Source organism: Pongo pygmaeus, chromosome 20, assembly GCF_028885625.2.
Source record: "Pongo pygmaeus isolate AG05252 chromosome 20, NHGRI_mPonPyg2-v2.0_pri, whole genome shotgun sequence".
Lineage (NCBI taxonomy): Eukaryota > Metazoa > Chordata > Mammalia > Primates > Hominidae > Pongo > Pongo pygmaeus.
In genome coordinates this window covers 58,623,012-58,639,401 of record NC_072393.2, presented here as the reverse complement: position 1 = coordinate 58,639,401, position 16,390 = coordinate 58,623,012, and the positions used below count along the sequence as shown (strand labels likewise).

General features: G+C 41.8%; 1 protein-coding gene across 1 annotated transcript in view; it reads right to left on the bottom strand.

Moving 5' to 3' along the window:
• The window catches only part of LOC129019456 (zinc finger protein 578-like), a 53,863-nt gene extending 40,520 nt beyond the window's left edge, over positions 1-13,343 (bottom strand). The window contains 4 exon segments of the mRNA XM_054462014.2: positions 11,539-11,626; positions 11,757-11,816; positions 12,207-12,286; positions 13,289-13,343. The gene's annotated coding sequence lies outside the window, so the exon portion shown is untranslated.
• Between the last annotated feature and the right edge of the window lie 3,047 nt (positions 13,344-16,390).

Genomic DNA, 16,390 nt, shown 5'->3' with positions numbered 1-16,390 from the left:
TATAATAAATAGGATTCCACTAGAAGAGCATTTTTCCAAAAGCTACGGAAATGTCATTTTTGATTATGGTATTAAGCAAAATGTTCTCTAGTTATTTAATTGTAATAAAATTATTTTTTGTTTTTGTATACAATTTAAAAAAGTTTTTTCCTTTTCCACATGTTGCAGTCTACATTCTATGTTTCATGCATTTCTTCCCTTTGTTACTGTAGTGAAAAGTTTAGGGGGCACATAAATGAGGCTGTTATTTGGAGGAAAAAATATGCGTGAGTATGCACATAAGATCATGGCAGGTATAAACTAGGTTTATTGTAAATATGAAAAAAATAAGGAAATACTTATACTATACTAGGAGACTTGAAATCACATGAAATGATTCCAACCTTTTTATTTTTTTTCCAGATGTTTTAGGCATTCTATCTTTTTTTGCCTTTCTACATAATTTTTTGGATAATCTTGTTAGTATCCACAAAATGGCTTGATAGGAAATGTATTAATGTTGTGTATCAATTTGGTTAATTTCATATTGTTTCTATGCTGAGTTTGCCAATAAATTGACATTCTATATGTCTCCATTTGAGTGCCTTTGATTTCTTTCATCAGCATTTTGTAGTTTGTTTTCTTTCTTTTTTTTTTTTTTTTTAAGAGTTGTGGTCTCACTGTGTTTCCCACAGGCTGGAATGCAGTGGTTTGATCATGCTCACTGCCATCTCAACTGACTGCCCTCAAGTGATCCTCCCACCTCAGCCTCCCAACCAGGTGGGACTAGAGGTTTGTGCCACCATGCTCAGCTAAATTTTTGATTTTTTTTTTTTTTTTTTGAGATAGTGCTTTGCTCTTGTTGCCCAGGCTGGAGTGCAGTGGTGTGATCTCGGCTCACCACAACCTCCGCCTCCTGGGTCCAACAAGTTACTAACAGATACGATCTACAAAAGTAAGCTGAGGTGCGGTGGTTCATGCCTGTAATCACAGTCAGCATTTTGGGAGGCTGAGGCCAGCAGATCACTTGAGGTCAAGAGTTCGAGACCAACATGGCCAACATGGCAAAACCCCGTCTCAACTAAAAATACAAAAATTAACCAGGCATGGTGTCATGCACCTACAATCCCAGCTATTTGGGAGGCTGAGGCAGAAGAATCACTTGAACCCAGGACGCAGAGGTTGCAGTGAGCCAAGATTGTGCTACTGCACTCCAGCCTGGGCAACAGAGCAAGACTCTGTCTCAAAAATTAATTGAGAGAGGGTTGCCTGGGAAAGTGTGAAATGAGTTCAAGGATAACAACATGGAACTTCATGAAAGGTTATTGTATATTGATTATATATGCACACATTATATATACACACATGCAAACACATCCTACAGCACTATGCTTACTATTATTCAACTCAATGTGACAGTGTAGGAAAAATTTAAGGCCATGGAAACTACTGTAGAGATAATTTCAAGTGTTAAATATAAAACTTATTGATTAAATTATGATGAGTGTTTCATAACAGCCATGGGCTTGCTCATCCATGCACTCATGTAGACATACATATACACGTGATTAAATTAACCTATATAACAGTTGTCTACAAGTGAGTTTTTCAACAACTTCTTAAAAATCACCATTTTTGTTTGTGTCCATTTCAGCATGTACGGAACAATGAAATGTATCAACTGTTCATCAACATTTAGTTCATCAACATTTTTCTATTTTAAGCTAGTAAAAAATGGTACAAACATTAAAAAAAAGAGAAAACTGTTGGGGAAAGGGCTTACAGGGTGACTGTATAAACTGGCCATAAAAATATGGGACAATAAGTTGTAGAAAGCCACAAGAGGCCTCTGAGGAGGAAAGCCTAATTGCCATAATGTTCCCATGCTCTAAGCAAGACCTGCTCTCTTATCTGTAAACATTTCGTTCAAGGAAAAAGACACTCCTTTGAAGCATTGGAATGTGGCCAGACTTGCCGGCTCCTAGTTAAGCCCACTCCCCACAGCTGCTCTCCGATAAGTTAAAGAATAAATCAGTAGTAAAGTTTATGCTGCTTCAGCACAAAGAAAATTCACCTAAACCGCCACTGCTATAGATTAGGTGTATGACACATCACCTCCCTTTCACCGTTTCACCCCTCATCTGCTTCTTAGATCTAAGTGATTGTACACAATAAATAGTGTGGAGACCAGAGATCAGGGCCTTTTGCAGCCTCCTACCTTGAATCTGGCCCCGTGGCCCCCACCTTTATGCACTCTTAACTTGTCTCTTCTCATTTCTTTGTCACCATCGGACTTTGAGTACCCTACAGGTAGTGTTGAGGCTGGTCCCCAACATCTTGGCACCCAACCATGGGGCCCGAGAGAATCTGGTAAAGGAACGCTCAAGCATGTGAAACTGAGGGCCGACAGATGGAGGACTCCTGAGGATGAAAAAGTTTTTAAGCTCTGCAGGTAAGCGAGGCACTCAGAGAAAGCCAGGGACACAAATGGGATAAACTGAATATAAGTACGCCACGTATTTGAGCTTGCTACAGCAACGCTTGAAGCATAGTGGGGTAAAAGTTGATAAGGAAAATCTTATGGATTTGTTTCATACTGTAGAACAGTTTTGTCCTTGGTTGCCTGAAGAGAGAACTTTGGAACTGAAAGACTGGGAAAGAGTTGGAAAGGACCTTAAAAGAGCATAGATAGAAGGAAAGGAAATTCCTTTTCCTGTTTGGTCAGTTTGGTCATTGGTGCGTGCAGCACTGGAGCCTTTTCAGACAGATGATAAGGCTGAGTCAGAGGAGGAGAGAGAGGAGTTTGATATTCAGAACTCTGAACCGCCTCTACCAAGTACTAGCCAAAAGGAGAGTCCAGAGGTGATTTATGCCAATCCCCGCCAGTTTCCCTAAACCTACTCAGAAAATTGTTCAGCCCACGGCTCTTCCAGAGGAATGCCTGGAATGGCCACCTCCTCCTCAACCGAGTGAGTGCTGGGGGAGGGAGCCCGAGACTCGGCTCCCCGAGACTTGGCTCTCCATGCCAATTATTACCTGCCCCACAGTTCATTATGGGGAGGGGGCAATTCAGGCTCGCCCTGCAGTTTACTACTGTCTGGGTCAAACAGTGGCCGCTCTGCAAGGAATAGTTGGGGGAATTTCATGAAATAGTTACAGAACTACTAGAAAAAGGACATGTTTCACCCACTTTCTCTCCTTGGAATTCCCCAATATTTGTAATTAAGAAAAAGTCCGGCAGATGGCGCATGCTGACTGACTTGTGAGTGGTCAAAGCTGTAATTCAACCGATGGGAGCTTTACAACCTGGGCTCCCATCCCCCACCATGATCCCTAAAGACCAGCTGCTTGTTATTATAGATTTTAGAAGACTGCTTTTTTACAATTCCCTTAGCAGAGGCAGATTTTGAAATATTTTCCTTTACCATCCCTGCTGTTAATAACAAAGAATCTGCAGCCAGATATCATTGGAAGGTTTTACCCCAGGATATGTTAAACAGTCACACAGTTTGTCAAACTTTTGTTGGCAGAGGTATCCAGCCTGTTAGAGATCAATTTCCAGATTGTTACATCATCCATTACATGGATGACATACTATGTTCAGCAAAAAACAGAGACCAACTTATTCAATGTTATTCATCTTTACAAAGGCAATTACAAACGCTGGATTGCTTATAGCACCTGACAAAATTCAAACAACGACTCCTTTTCAGTATTTGGGGATGCAAGTACAGAATAGAGCCATTAAGCCTCAAAAGGTTCAAATCAGAAAAAATTCTTTAAAAACCTTAAATGATTTTTAAAAATTGTTAGGAGATATTTATTGTACTTGGCCCACCTTAGGAATTCCTACTTATGCTATGTCTAATCTCTTCTCAATATTGAGGGGAGATTCCGACTTACACAGTAAAAGAGGACTAACATCCAAGGCCATGAAAAAGTTAAGAGTAATTGAAGAAAAAATTCAGCAAGCCCAAGTCAGTAGGATTGACTCAGACTTGCCTCTACAATTCATTGTCTTCCCTACTTTGTACTGCCTAATGGGGATTATTATTCAAAATGAGGATTTAGTTGAATGGTCCTTTTTGCCACATAATACCATAAAAACACTTACAGTATATTTAGATCAGATGGCAATTTTAACCAGACAGGCTTGTATATGAATTGTTAAACTTTGTGGCAGTGAGCCCAATAAAATTATAGTTCCAATGAATAAAAATCAAGTTAAACAGGCATTTATTAACTCAGTTACATGGCAAGTTAATTTACCAGAATTTGTTGGATGTATTGATAATCATTATCCTAAAAATAAAACTTTCCAGTTCTTAAAATTAACTACATGGATTCTTCCAAAAATTACTCAGGATGCCCCTTTGGAAGAAGCTGTGACTATTTTTACTGATGGCTCCAGTACTGGGAAAATGGCATATGTGGGACCTTGTGATAAAGTTATCCATACTTTTCCTCAGCCCAAAGAGCTAAATTACAGGTGGCAATTACAGTATTAGAAGATTTTAATCAGCCAGTTAATATTGTTTCAGATTCAGCTTATGTTGTGCAAGCTACTCTGCATATTAAAACTGCCTTAATTAAATATATTATTGATGAACAGCTTTATCAGTTGTCCAACTCTGTACAAGCAGTTGTGCATGCCTGGGAATTTCCTTTCTATATAACTCATGTCCGAGCACATACCAATCTTCCAGGACCCTTGACTAAGGCTAATTAGCCAAGCTGACTTGTTGGTTTCCCCCTCACTTACTGATGCCCAAAATTTCGACTCATTAACGCACGTTAATGCAGCAGAACTTAAAAACAAATATCAAATTACGTGGAAACAGGCCAAGGACATTATACAGCATTGTCCTCAATGCCAGGCAATTACCACATCAAGGAACTGGTTTTAAGCCTCAAAGGTTGGCACCTAACATGATGTGGCAAATGGACATCACCCACGTTCCTACATTTGGCAAACTTTCTTATGTCCATGTAACCAGAGATACATATTCTCATTTTATATGGGCTACTTGCCAAACCAGTGAGACTGCAGCACACATAAAAACATGTTTGGTTTCCTGTTTTGCTGTCATGGGAATTCCAAAAAAATTAAAAACAAGACAACGGACAGGCTACTGTAGTGGAGCATTAAACACAGCACAAGTATCCCCTATAATTCTCAAGGGCAAGTGATTCTTGAGCGAGCGAATCGAACCTTAAAAATGCAATTACATAAACAGGAAATACGGGGAGATAGGGAATATTCCACCCCTCATACGCAATTACAATTGGCTCTTGTTACCTTAAATTTTTTGAACATCTCCCAGGATCAGGTTACTACAGCAGCTAAGCAGCATTTAACACGACAGAAGATAAATGTTCATGAAGGAAGACCTGTGTGGTGGAAGGACTTTAAAACAAAGACCTGGGAAAGAGGGAGAGTTATAACATGGGGAAGAGGGTTTGCTTGTATTTCCCCAGGAGAAAACCAGCTTCCAGTTTGGGTACCTACAAAACATCTTAAACTCTAACATGAGCAAAATTCCAAAGAAAAGGATTTTGGAACCAAGATCTCGACCCCCCCCAGCACACCTGATGGCTCGAATAAACATTTCAGTTGACCAGATGAAGACAAACAAAACCTGTCAAGCGAGCCCACTGACTTGAGACAGATCAAGAGGCTGACACAGCTTGCACGATAAAACCTGAAGGCACAACAAAAACCACTAAACTCGAGTAACCTCATGGTGGCTATGATTGCGGTAATTGCTATGGCGGTAAGTCTCCCTGTGGCTACAGCAGACCAAAATTATACCTATTGGGCATATGTCCCATTCCTGCCTTTAATTAGGTCTGTCACTTTGTTGGAACCCCCAGTTGAGGTTTATGTTAATAATAGTGTTTGGATGCCTGAGCCTACAGATACTCATGGGCCCTTTGTTGGAACCCCCAGTTGAGGTTTATGTTAATAATAGTGTTTGGATGCCTGAGCCTACAGATACTCATGGGCCCTCTCACCCAGAGGAGGAAGGAATGTTAATAAATGTGTCCATGGGTTATCAGTCCTCCCTCTTTGCATAGGGCCAGCTATCAGTTGCCTAAAAGGCTATCAACAACATTGGCTAGTTAAGACTCCAGGTCATAATCAAAGACCAGTATCCTATCACTTATTTTCTGGATGGAGCCTGGCTCATTCACAGAGTTCAGTCCAACTGGAACAATTTAAGACCAGAAAAGAGAGGTGCCAACAATCTCAACGATGGTCAAAGGATTTAGAAATATTGATTTGGAAAGATTGCATTGCTGATCACGGTGTGCTACTGCAAAATAATTCCTATGGAATCATCATTGATTGGTCCCCTAAGAGGACTTTTGCAGTTAATTGTACCCATCAGAATGATAGATGCAAGACAAAACTGAAACAGGATCTATACTATCAAAGAGATGACACTACTTACACTGAAAAGTGTGCTCATTTTCCTGTAATTTGGACCAATTTTGGTACAGCCGGACCACATCCAAAAATAATTAATCCAATAATAGGCCCTGAACACCCTAAACTATGGAAGTTAATAATGGCCCAATCTCATATTCAGGTTTGGAAGGAAAATATTATCTTGATGGAGAAGGTGAGACACTTCAATTTGTGTATCAGTTTTCTTCCAACTGAACAGTACCCATTCAGAGTTCTGTCAAGCCTCCTTTCATGTTGATGGTCAGAAATATTCATATTTGACCTAATTCTCAAATTATTAATTGTCAAAACTGTTGCCTTTTCACCTATATTGATTCCACGTTTTGTGTGAAAACATCTGTGTTGCTGGTAAGGGCCAGAGAAGGAGTTTGGATACCAGTTTCCCTCAATAGACCATGGGAAGCCTCTCCTTCCATTCATATCATCACAGAAATGTTAAGGGGAGTGCTGCTGGAATTGCTTTACATTCCTCTGTTCAAACTGCAGAATATTTAAATAATTGGCAAAATAATTCCTCAAAATTGTGGAATTCTCAGACTCAAATAGACCAAAAATTGGCAAATCAATGATCTTAGACAGATTGTTATATGGATGGGAGATTGTTTAATGAGCTTAGAGCATCGACTGCAAATGTAATGTGATTGGAAATACTTCTGATTTCTGCATAACTCCCCATTCACATAATGCTACTGAACATCACTGGGAAAAAGTTAGACATCATCTGGAAGGAATGGATGGAAATTTAACATTGGATATAGCCAAATTAAAGAAACAGGTTTTTGAAGCGTCTCAGGCTCATTTAACTCTCCTGCCTGGAACTGACATCCTAGCTGGAGCTGCTGATGGACTTTCAAATGTAAATCCTCTTAAATGGATTAAGACCATTGGAGGATCAACTATTGCAAATTTTGCTTTAATGTGTATCTGTTTATGCTGTTTGCTTTTAGTCTGCAGATGGGGAAGACACCTCTGGAGAGAGACCAGACACTACGAACAAGCCATGATAGCAATGGTGGTTTTAAAAAAGAAAAAATGGGTGGTGTTGAGGCTGGTCCCCAATAAAAACTATATCACAACTATTAATATAATTCAGGACAAAAACCATGCCATCATCTCAATTGATGCAAAAAAAGCATTAGGAACAATTCAACACCATTTCCGGATTAATACATGTAACAAACTAGGAATAGAAGAAAACCTCACGACACTGGTTTTGGAAAGGATTTATTGGATGTAATACCAAAAGCACATGCAAGAAAAGTAAAACACTAAAGGATCTACATCCAACTTAAAAGCTTTTGCACTTCAAAGGAATCAATCAAAATAAGGAAAAGGCAAACCTACGGAATGGGAGAAGAGTTGCAAATCATATATCTGATAGGCATTAACAGATTATCAAGTAACTTCTACAACTCAACACCAAAAATATATAACCCAATTAATGAATGGGCAAAGGAACTGAATAGACATTATTCTAAAGAAGATGACAATATGGCCAACAAGCACATGATAAGATGCTCATCACCACCAATCATAAGACAAATGCCAATCAACATTACAATGAGGTATCACCTCACACCCATTAGGATGGCCATCATCAATAAAAAAAAAGTGTTGGAGAGGATGCTGAGAAACTGGAACATTTGTGGACAGTTGGTGGGAATGTAAAATGGTATATCCATTACTGAGGTCAGTAAGGGGGTTCCTCAAAATATTAACAACAGAACTACCATATAATCCAGCAATCCTACTTCTGGGCATGGGTGTGTGTAGATATTTTATACATCTATATACACATACACGTATATATATTTGTGTGTGTGTATATATATACACACACACGTACATATTTAAAAATACACATCTGGCCAGGCACGGTGGCTATGCCTGTAATCCCAGCACTTTGGGAAGCTGAGGTGGGTAGATCACGAGGTCAAGAGATTGAGACCATCCTGGCCAACATGGTGAAACCCCATCTCTAAGAAAAATACAAAAATTAGCTGGGCGTGGTGGCATGCACCTGTAGTACTTGGAAGGCTGAGGCAGGAGAATCACTTGAACCTAGGAGGCAGAGGTTGCAGTGAGCCAAGATCACACCACTGCACTCCAGCCTGGCGACAGAGTAAGACTCCATCTCAAAAAATATATATATTTTTTGTGTATATATATACATAAATATATAAAATATATATTTTTTGTGTATTTATATACATATATATGTATTTTTTGTATATATATATATACACACACACGTATATATACACACACATATATATATACACACACGTCTCAAAATATATATATATACACACATATATATACACACACACACATACACACACACATCTATATATACACACTCATACCCAGAAGTGAGACTGCTGGATCATATGGTAGTATGTATATATATATATATCTGTGTGTGTGTGTGTGTACATACACATTAAAGACTTGAAAGCAGGCCCTCAAAGAGATATTTGCAAATCCCTGCTCATCACAGCATTATATACAATAGCCAAGAAGACAGAAAAAACAACATGCCTATCTACAGATGAATGGATAAAGAAAATGTGTTATACACATGCAATGGAATATTATTCAGCTTTATAAAAGGAGAAAATCCTGTCATATGCTACAAGATGGATGAACCTTGAGGACATTACACTAGGGAAAATAAGACAGTCACAAAAGGACAAATACTGTGTGATTCCACTCACATGGGATACTAAAGTAGTCAAATGCATATAAACAACATAGAAAGATGGGTTGACAGAGGCTATAGTGAGGTCAGAAGGGATATAGTGTATTCTGGGTATACAGTTTCAGTTTTGCGAGATGAAAAACTTCTAGATATGTTGCACAGTAATGTGAATATACTTAACATTACTGAACTATAAACAGGCAAATAAACTTTACTAAAAGACATAACAAAGATAGCATCATGGACCGGAAAACCCAATTCTTATTAGCAGATGTGGTGACACAAAGACCTCTCTGACTAGGAATCCACAGCCATTCAAACACAAAAGAAATATATGAGTTTTTAATGACTGTGCCCTGTGAAAGGAGAACCATCAAAATTTTGAAAAGAAAAACAAAATGGAGAGGTTTTCCAAATATGTAAGAACCTCTTATGACAAACATCTGTAATTTTACAACAAATCAAATACTTATGATATACACAAAAATTCAAATTAAACACAAATGTAAACAAAATTTTAAACGACAAAACTTTATTCCTAAATGAAACTTAGTACTTAATAATCACACAAGGCCTTCCAAATCAAGATGAAACCAACAAAGGCACAACAAAAATCAGAAGGTATAAATGAAAGATTTGTCTTACAATTAAAAAATGTATAACCTAAAATAAAAGACATCAGGGCATATGTAATGAATAAAAACCACAGAAATTAAAACAGATACTAAAACACATGGAAAGAAAATTGAGCAAAGCATGAAAATTCATTTTGTATATACATGTCCCCAAAATAATAAAACCTATGTAGACTGACAATAAATTGGAAAATGAAAATACAGAGGGTTGTCATTTTTCCCAGATTTTCAAAATATATATATATAAACATAGTAGCAAGTTGTTTTTTTTTTTTAAATGAGGGGGAAATTTCACATGTTCTTGGTGGGAGAGGTACCCCTGCAGCTGGGGATAACAGAACCTTGCAAGATCTAAGAAAATAGGAAATGCCCCATCCTAGAAGAAGTATTACCCAAGTCTTACCATTTTCACCTGAAACATCTGTTTCACAAGAGTCTGCAGGAATACCACAATCTCCATAGGATGGATGTACTTAGAATGGTTTAAAGAATCTCTTGCTGTTAAATGTTTACTACAAATGGAGTATAAAATCAGGCAGAAAAGATTTCCTCTTCCTAATCTCTTCTTCCAAATTTTATCAGGCAGTTGTGCACATTGAGACTTCCATGTGCAGCTTCCATAATCCGGTCTACAGAGCTGGCAGTGCATCCAGACCTGGCTCTTAAACAATCCTTCAATCCCAGCTGCCCGAGAGCAGTGACACCATGGGGCCCACACCCTGTCTCCATCCATGTCTGGGTATAAGTCCTTCCCAGTGGAGCCTCTTCACAAATTCCACACCACCGGTCACTGTGAGATGGAATTTAAGTGACATCAGAGGGACTGAGGGAAGACATGGGTGAGTGTGAGCAAACATGACAGGCAGGATGCTTCAGACTCAGAGAAGATTGACATCTCCAATGCCTGATGTGTACAGGGAAAAGCTCTCCTCAAATTGTGCTTTTTCTCTACTCTCACACCACAACAATCATCAACACAGAAGAAGACCTCTGTGACTAAAAGTATGTGGGTACTTTCCCCACACACCAAGCAGCAGACACTAGCTGGGTATCTTCCAATTTAATTCCAACACTGTCTACTGTGCACATTAAGACTGGAGACAGCGTCAGATCCCACGAGTTGATGGCTCAGTCTCCAAGACTGCCTCCACACACACCAGTTGCAAGTCCAGGCCTTCAGAACTTATGACCACCCAGCTTCAAACTGGGGTTCACATGACCCCCACTTTGTGTTCAATTAATTTGCTAGATTGGCTTACAGAACTCAGGGAAACACTTACTTACCTTTACCAGTTTATTATAAAGGATACTGCAAAGGATACAGATGAAGAGGCACCTACAGCAAGGTATGGAGGAAGGGGTGCAGGGCTTCCATGCCCCACCGGGCTTACTACCTCCAAGAACCTCCATCTGTTCAGCCATCCAGAAGCTCATCGAACTTTGCCCTTTGGGTTTTTATGGAAGTTTCATGACATCAACATCCTTCCCCCCAGGGTACAGGGTGGGAAGCTCTCAGAGGAGGGTCTTAAGACCCACAATTAGAAAGGCTGGGGAACATCAGAGTGAAAGGAAGGCAAAAGAAGGTCAGAGGCCTGCCCCTGAGGCTTAACACATCCAACATTATTGTAACAAGGGCTATGGAGGTTATAAGCCAGGAACCATCGATGGAAACCAATATATATCATAACACCACACATGGCATTTCAGAAAGGAAGGAGACACAGAACAGTCCACTGAGAATATCACTGTACCTAAGAGCCATTCCTGATTCCTTTTCTTTCCTCTTCCTCCTCTTCTAGGCTTCCTTAGGAGAGATGAAAGAGACTTTAGAAGCTAATCCTGAAAGAAAAAGAAAAAGAAAACTTTTTAAAAAACAAGTTAATCCTGAGTGTTCAAAATATGCTGTTTACTGCTCAAAATCAACACACCCCTCCCTGTGCCACAACCACACACACAGGAAAGACCTCACCCTGTGGAAAGATGGCCCTCTGCTGCCCATAGCACCAGGGATGATGCAGACAAGAAAGTCCTACAGGAAGAACAAGTCAGTTTTTGAGTTCTTCAAAGCTTACTCCCGTCCTGGAGAAGCCCACATACATGCTGCAGCAGTGGGGTGCGGGGCTGGACTGAGCTCCCCTTCAGGGCACAGATCTGGCCCTGACCAAACCCCATGCAGACCACAGCCTCTCCCCTCTCCGTGGATCACAGGCTGATATCAGCTTTCAGAAATGGAAGACACAGCACCCTGATGTTCAGTGATGAATACAGATTAGAATCATGTGGGACACTGCGCTTGAACCTATGTGCATGGGAATCTCTGGAAAGGAGGCACAAGAGATATATTTGCAAAATGTCTCAGCATTCTAATGTGAAGCCAGGGTTGAGCTAAACTCAGAGTGAGCAAAAGAACAACCCCTACCTTCTGGCTCTGCTCTCCGCTTGGGTCCTTGTTGTCACCAGGATCCAGACAGTGGACAGCAAAGGAGCAGAAAGAAACATCTAGGGGAGGCAATATTGGCCAGAGCAGGTGAGGGTGTGACAGGGGAAGGGTCACATAAACCTTCACTGAGAAGGTGATATCAGAACCCAGGCCTAGAAAAGGAAGGATGTTTGTCACCTGCAACTGAGGGGCTAGAGAGTCCTAGACAGAGGGACAGCCCAGGTGAAGGCCCTGAGACAGGAGCAACCTCAGCTCCAGGAAAAGGAATGAGGTCTGTGTAGCTGCAGCAGAGGGAGCAAGGCTGTCAGAAATGAGGTAAATTATGGGACACCGAGTTGGTGTCTGATAGAGAACTGCTTGTTAGTGGGGAGAAATCCCCACACATTCGGTGACCACAGGTGAAGTATTCTGGGTTCAGTGTTTACTATTGTGTTGAGTTTCAGAAGAGGAAATAATAAATCAATCGTTTTTCCTCTGGAAGAGCACATTTTCCAGCGGGTGCAATTTGGAACGGAAAAACACTGAGTGTCAAAAGCCAGGCCCCGTCACCTCCCTCATTGCGGCGTAAGGAATGTGGGTTGTGAAGGGGAAACTTGGGGAACAGAAGGGCCCAGCCCAAGGAGGACAAGGTCGGGGGTGGATTAGGAGAGGGGTGGGGTTTCCAAAATCCCAGGGCCGGGCAGAGAACAAGGCGCTGATGCATTGAGACTGCGGGACTGAGCTCCAAGGGGCCAGAAGGGCGAGGCTTGGAGGACCCACCGGGCATGAATACACCTCAGGGGTGAGGACTTTTACATGACGCGGGACCGAAGAAGTGGTCAGTAAAGGGTTTTAAACAGGTAAACGGGAAGAAAAGCGTCTATGTGGCCTGAAGGCAGAGAGCTCAGGGACAGGACCAGCAGCCTCCGAGCGATTTTAACCTCCGAATTTCTTGGCGATGTATTAATTTACCTAGGGTGGAGGGAACGGCGGGAGGATTTGAAGATCCGTAGGAACCCCTCCGCCAACACCGGGTACAGAAGCGCTGGAAGCGGATCTAATCTAGACACAGGGAAACTCACCCGCTGCTGCAAGACCGGCTCCCCACGCGATCGGCTTCAGGGTCTCCAGGAAACTGCGCTTGCAAGTTCACTCCCCACGATTCACTTCCGGGTTTCCAGGAAACCGCGCGCAGCTGAGGCCAGGGATGGGCGAGGCCCGGGAAAAGAGAGGGTGGGGTAGTGAGGGGCGGGGTCTGCGCTGCCTTCGGCCTGTCTCTGGGCGCGTCTGTTTTCCAGGTTTTTGAGGAAAGACCCTATCAGTGACCAGCAGCCAAGCAGTCTGGGACCTGGGATCTCTATGAGAGGGTCAAAGTAGGAGCCAGTGATTGGACCTAAGATAGTTCTTGCAATTAGTTAATTTTAGTATTTTAATTTAAAAGCCCTGGAATTGTCTGGGAGGGGAAGCGAACTAGAATGGGAAATGCAAAGCCCTGCCTGGACGGAACACGCAATTTGATGCTGTCGTCCCGCAGAACAGAGTAGAAATCCTCTCCTTTTCTATTCCCCCTACACTCTGGAGGGTGAGGATCAACCCTGTGCTCAGCTCCTGAGAATTTCCCAGGGACAACGCCTTGGGCATGGAGGGTTAAGGCCAGGGATAAGTTAGGTCACCAAATGTTGCTTTTAAAAAGGAAAGCTAAAACTTTTAGATGATGGATATAAATGACTCTTAAACTTTTAAACAATAGATATAAATAGCTCTCCCTTATACCTGTTACTCTATTCCAAACTTCAGATGAAATAACCTCAAACACCTCTGAGATAAACTTTATTGACATCATAATGTCAATAATTTCGATATGTAGAGTGAATTTCAAATTTACACGCACTCTGTATGTAAATAGAAAAGACACTCTTGGCTGGGTGTGTTGGCTCATGTTTCTAATCCTAGCACTTTGGGAGGCTGAGATGGGAGAATCACTTGAGGCTAAACGTTCGAGACTAGCCTGGGCAACAGAGTGAGTCCCAGTCTCTCTTAAAAAACACACACAGGGCTGGGCATGGTGGCTTGCGCCTGTAATCCCAGCACTTTGCGAGGCCGAGGCGGGCGGATCACCTGAGGTTGGGAGTTCGAGACCAGCCTGACCAACATGGAGAAATCCTGTGTCTTCTAAAAATAAAAAATTAGCCGGGCATGGTGGCGCATGCCTGTAATCCCAGCTACTCCGGAGGCTGAGGCAGGAGAATTTCTTGAACACGGGAGTTGGAGGTTGCGGTGAGCAGAGATCGGGCCATTGCCCTCCAGCCTGGGCAACAAGAGTGAAATTCCATCTCCAAAAAACCAAAAAAAAACAAAACAAAAAAAAGAAAACACACGCACAAAACAAAAACACACTTTTTTTTCTTTTTTTAAGTTGCTGAAGGGGTATCATTTCTTGAGTTAAATAATACAGGGTTTTTTTTTTTTATCTGTAATTGATGTACGTTTTATTTTAAGACGACGCTGTTTACATCAGGTCACCACAAAGTAGATTTACATATAACCATCAATTGCAGAAAAACAAAGTTTCTTTGTGATCCAGACACAAATAAATGCTTTTTTTAAATGATCTCTTCTTTGATCATTAAAAAAAAATGCAGTACTTTTAGAAGGCAAAGCTAGTAAGTTTACAGAAGTGCAAAACACCAAAACACTTTAAGCAAAAACTCTTTGTTTTTAAGAAAAAGGTATGACTTCTCGTTTTCTGTTCTTTGCATAAATTTTAATTCTTTCCAGTAGAACCAAAACCTCCTGAACCCCTTTTGGTGTCATCCAAAGCTTGAACTTCTTCTCTTTCTGGATAAAAAAATCCGTTCACAAATGAGCTGTGCGATTCGATCACCTTTTTTTGACTTCAAACTTTTCTTTGCCAAAATTAAAGAGTACAACACCAACATTTCCTCTATAATCTTCATCTGTGACACCAGCTACTACATCAACAAAGTGTTTTGCAGGCAAGCCAGACCTTGGAGCTACTCTCCATAACACCCAGAAGGAAGCGCTGTCTGAATGTCCGTTTTCACAACAGCCTTCTCCGTAGGTGGTGGTGTGTAACCACAGGCACTGTACAGATCGTAGCCCGCGTGCCCGGAGAGCCAGGCAAAGCGGAGCTGCATGCCGCCCTCCTCCGCGGGCTGGGCCCGCTGGCTGGGTGAAAGAGCGGGTGTCTTAGCTCCGCGGCAGCCTCTGCTCAGGCGGCCAACGCTGGACAGCGGCCGGGGCATCTCGCGCCGCACCGCCCGGCCGAGGGGCGGGCCCGGACCGGAGAGTCCCGTGGCCTCGGCCCTCTGCCGTGAGCCTTGCGCGTTTTGCATCGCCAAGCGAAGCAGAAACGGAAGGAAATGGTAGCAGAGCGAGGGGCGAGCGCAGAGGGGAGTCATTTCCCCCAAAGTTTGGGCTGGTTGGCTCCTCGGCACCTCCAGACGTGCGCCAGGCTTCCACCCTGAAGACGCGCGCGTCCCAGGCCAGAAGTGAAAAATCTCTGGGTAGAAAATTATAAACAGTGATGAAAGAAGTGGAAAGGTTACACAAAAAAGTAAAGACATCCCATCTTCATGGGTGGGAAAAATTAATATTGTGCATATGATCATACTATCAAACGCAATGTACATATTCAACACATTCTCTTTCAAAATATCAAAAGACATTATTCACAGAAATAGAAAAAAAGAATCCTATGGCTGGGTGCGGCGGCTTATGCCTGTAATTCCAGCACTTTGGGACGCCAAGATGGGCGGATCACCTGAGCTCAGGAATTTGAGACCAGCCTTGGCAACATGGCAAAACCCATCCCTACAAAAAATACAAAAATTAGCCAGGTGCGGTGGCATGCACCTGTGGTCCTAGCTACTCAGGAGACTGAGGCAGGTGAATCGCTTGAGCCTGGGAGGCAGAGGTTGCAGTGAGCTGAAATCGCGCTACTGCACTCCAACTTGGGCAATAGAGACCCTGTCTAAAAAAAAAAAAAAATCCTAGAATTCATAGGGAACTACGGAAGATCCAAAAAAGCCAAAGCAATTCTGAGCAAAACGAACCAACCTGAGGGGTATTACACTACCTGACTTCAAAATGTACTAGAAAGTAATCGTATCCAAAACAGCTTGTTACTGGGATAAAAATAGACACATAGAGCAACAGAAGAG